The 3,994-nt window shown below is 32.2% G+C and overlaps 1 long non-coding RNA gene across 1 annotated transcript; it reads left to right on the forward strand.

The window, feature by feature from the left end:
• Positions 1-1,327: 1,327 nt before the first annotated feature.
• LOC149409199 (uncharacterized) lies at positions 1,328-2,680 on the forward strand. Its single transcript, XR_016305242.1, has 3 exons — positions 1,328-1,443; positions 2,162-2,302; positions 2,548-2,680. It is a non-coding gene; the product is annotated as an uncharacterized LOC149409199 (long non-coding RNA).
• Positions 2,681-3,994: the final 1,314 nt, after the last annotated feature.

Genomic DNA, 3,994 nt, shown 5'->3' on the forward strand with positions numbered 1-3,994 from the left:
GATCTTTATCTATTAAATGTGTTGCAAATTCCGAAAAACCTATGTTGTTTAAGCATCTCAAGTGCTCAACTACCCGCGTTTGAACATTTCTTGCAGTTTTACCAATGTAAAATGCTTCGCAGTCGTTACATTTAAGTTTATAGATGCCAGAATGACTTAAATTATTTTCTTTATCTTTTGAGTTAATTAAAAGTTTACCTAGGTTATTATTGGTATAAAAAGCGGCTTTAATTTCTGTTGGAAATTTTAAAACACATGAGGACGAGAAATTATTAATGTATAAAATTCTACGCCAACCATGGTTTTTATTTATTTAGATGTTGTTTACTACAAATCTATCGCCATAAATAACGGATATACCCATACCTTAATTGATAAAATCCTTGCAAAAAAACAACGACTCATATTTTGTAATAAATTCCTGTACAATAGTATCCCCAACATCGTAGTAAATAAAAACCATGGTTGGCGTAGAATTTTATACATTAATAATTTCTCGTCCTCATGTGTTTTAAAATTTCCAACAGAAATTAAAGCCGCTTTTTATACCAATAATAACCTAGGTAAACTTTTAATTAACTCAAAAGATAAAGAAAATAATTTAAGTCATTCTGGCATCTATAAACTTAAATGTAACGACTGCGAAGCATTTTACATTGGTAAAACTGCAAGAAATGTTCAAACGCGGGTAGTTGAGCACTTGAGATGCTTAAACAACATAGGTTTTTCGGAATTTGCAACACATTTAATAGATAAAGATCACTCATTTGATAAGCCTTCAGGTGTAGAAGTATTACATAGAAACGGGATAGGTCTACGCCTCAACAATTTAGAAGCACTCGAGATAAAAAAATCACTTAAAGTCAATAAAATCAATTTACTAAATAAACAATTAGATTTAACAAACAGCCCCATTTTAAATATATTTCCATTTCCTGCACCTATGGTTACCCCCTCTCTCCTACCTAAGTCTTCCACCCCCACCAAAGTTGATGTTCTCTCTCCCTCTTCCAGCTTAACTATAAGTACCCATACACCTCTGTAATTAATTTAATATGTTTTTATTAACCCTGATGAAGGTTCGGGCTGAACTGAAACCGGTTGGTTATAAATATATACAATAAAGTGGTATTTAAACAAAGTTATTTTATTTTAATTATTATAACAATTAGTTGCTTTGCACAAACTTAGGCATTCCCGAACTTTGGTAGATCTTTATGTCGTCGCTAGCACGCAGGTGTTCATTTACGACGCAGTTATCAGATTGCCACAGTTCGCACCATACGTGAATTGACGTTCGTTGCGCGCGTTGCGAATTTATTTTTAAATTGAATTGAATTTATGTTAACCGCTGTTCCTAGTTCCTAGTGATAATGGCAGAAAAAACCGTGGAGGATTATTTAATTTCTTGGAATCTGGAGGCTTACATAGAAACATTTAAAGGTGAGTTTTCTTTTTTAATTTTTTTATTGATTTAGAATTTAGATCATGGAACTATGATATTATATATTGTGATGATATCCATTCTATTTGATTTAGAAACTGGCACCTTCATTATTCCATGACTCAAGTACCTACGCAATAGATTTAGAAGATTTGTATTTATTATGTACCTAGTTTGAAGAGTGCGTGTTGACGCTACAACCAAGATTGTGTCAGGAGTCATGACACAAGTTACAGAGAGTGGTATATATAAAAAAATAATAATTGGATCACTTGTATAGCGCCGTTTTTGTGCAAAATCACCTCAAGGGCGCCTTTATTTCTTTGTTTGTTTCCGCCAGTATTATTTTGTATTGAACGAATGTTGTTTGAAACTGTAGTATTTTCTGTTTGAAACTGTAGTAAATTATTAATTCGGACATAACATTTTGAACATTGAATTCTGTTGTTTTTTTTTTGGGAGGGATATTTTTTTTTAAATACAGGGTGACCACCCATTGTTAATGTTTACATTTGAAATTTTCATATAAATGAAATAATTTCATTATTAAAACTATTTTATCTCCGCTTGATTCATGATACAGGGTGTTCGGTATCTGCTGTTGTATAAATATACATTTTTTTTAATGAATAATTTTCATTCCTTTGAAAAATAAATTTTTATTTTCTTGTTTTGAAATTTTTTGTATTATTTCGTCGTTTTTTTTCTTTATTTCAGACTCAAGCCATAGACTCGAAAACACTCCTGATAATATCTCAAGATGATATTAAAGAATTGATTCCGACTGTAGGGCACCGGGCACTGCCTACAGCACACATTAATGCGCTCAAGGATGTTATTAATCCACCTGTCATAAGTGTAAGTTTTTAAAAGCAGTAATGATGACATATTGTATACCTAGGCCTTTTTTGGCTAACCATTTGGAAATAGTTGTACCGGACGCGATTTTGATACAAAAATAATAGTATTTAAAATAATAATTCCTGTAATTAATGAATAAATCGACTGCCGGGGGGGTCAAGCAATTCCAAAGGGATAAAAACAAAGCTTGACCCCTTCACCCTTTCTTTCCCCTTTGTGTACATACCCGCTTTTTGTTTCAGATTGAAGATATACCTTCAACTTCCAAACAAACAACGCCCATATATTATCAACACGATGACTTCCTTGTAAATGACATTTCCTTGTTGGAAAATGAAAACAAATCACAAAGAATAACGCAAGAAGCTTTTGAAGAGCAAAGTTCGAATGTAAGTTAAATAATTTTAGTAAGTTTCAGATACCTAAGTAACTTAGGTTAATTGTTTTATACATTCCGATATATGTATTTTAGTAGTGGCAGCGTAGAATAGCCATCCTGTGACTGATATTATGATGATTATAGAAGTGGTTATTAGTTATGTAATCAATATGCAATTTAATTTTGTTTTCCAGGACTTACGCAATCATCTCCTATCAATCAATGAAGGGCAAGCACTTTTAATGCAGTTTGAGTCAAAGGGTCTGTTGGACAATTCTGCCAGACTGTGCAGTACTATTATAAGTAAGGAATTGCAGGGTAATCCAGATAGATCCATTACAAGCAAGAGATTTTATGAATTTGCTTTTCAAATCACCAAAGTCTTTAATAAAGAAAGCGCAGCTGTATATTTCACCCCATATGTGTGTTTTGGGCCTACCCAAAAAATTGCTGCTAAAGGTAAATTACTAGACACATACAGGCAGCGCCGAAAAGAATTTGCCAAATCAGGACACAAACATCTTTTACTATATTTAAAAAAAATTATAATAAAAATTGATAATATAAATGTGTGTATGATCAAACGTGTTTTCTTTTTTGAGGCTTTGCTGGTAGCTTGAAACAATATTTTGAGAGACGATTCTTAACAAAATAACTTTTATATGAATGAGGTTTTTAATAAGTACTTTCTAGTCTTACAAAACATAATATTTATTTATTTAGGTTTCATCTCTCAAAAGGGTTGTAATAAACTACCTGCAACTCAAAGTATTTAACCCATGATTCTGAATTATGGGTATAATCCTTCGAGTTGATGGTGGTTACATTAACACCCTGTATTGTTTTCAGCTAAACTACAAAGCAGCACTTCCTATTTAATTTAGATAATCTAACCAAAAAGCTAAGCTACAGTACCTAAAGCTAGCTAGCAGTAGAGAGCTAAAACACCTATATCGGTAGGGCTATTCCAACCGAAGTTTAGTTAATCAACCTAACCATTTTGTAATATTAACTAAATAATAAGGTTACTACATCTAAACAGTTAAGTTTTTCTAACCGAACACTACAAAATGGTTTAGGTATATAATTTTTAGTTTAGGTAACACAACTAAACACAAAGCTGTCTCAACCGATTAGTTTAGCTAGAATACCTGAATCGTTAAGCTGTCATAAATACAGTTTAGGTAACACAACTAAACACAAAGCTGTCTCAACCGATTAGTTTAGCTAGAATATCTGAATCGTTAAGCTGTCATAAATACAGTTTAGGTAACACAACTAAACACAAAGCTGTCTCAACCGATTAGTTT

Source organism: Hesperophylax consimilis, unplaced genomic scaffold (genome assembly GCF_061612785.1).
Source record: "Hesperophylax consimilis isolate HC1 unplaced genomic scaffold, BYU_Hcon_1.0 scaffold_33, whole genome shotgun sequence".
NCBI classification, from domain to species: domain Eukaryota; kingdom Metazoa; phylum Arthropoda; class Insecta; order Trichoptera; family Limnephilidae; genus Hesperophylax; species Hesperophylax consimilis.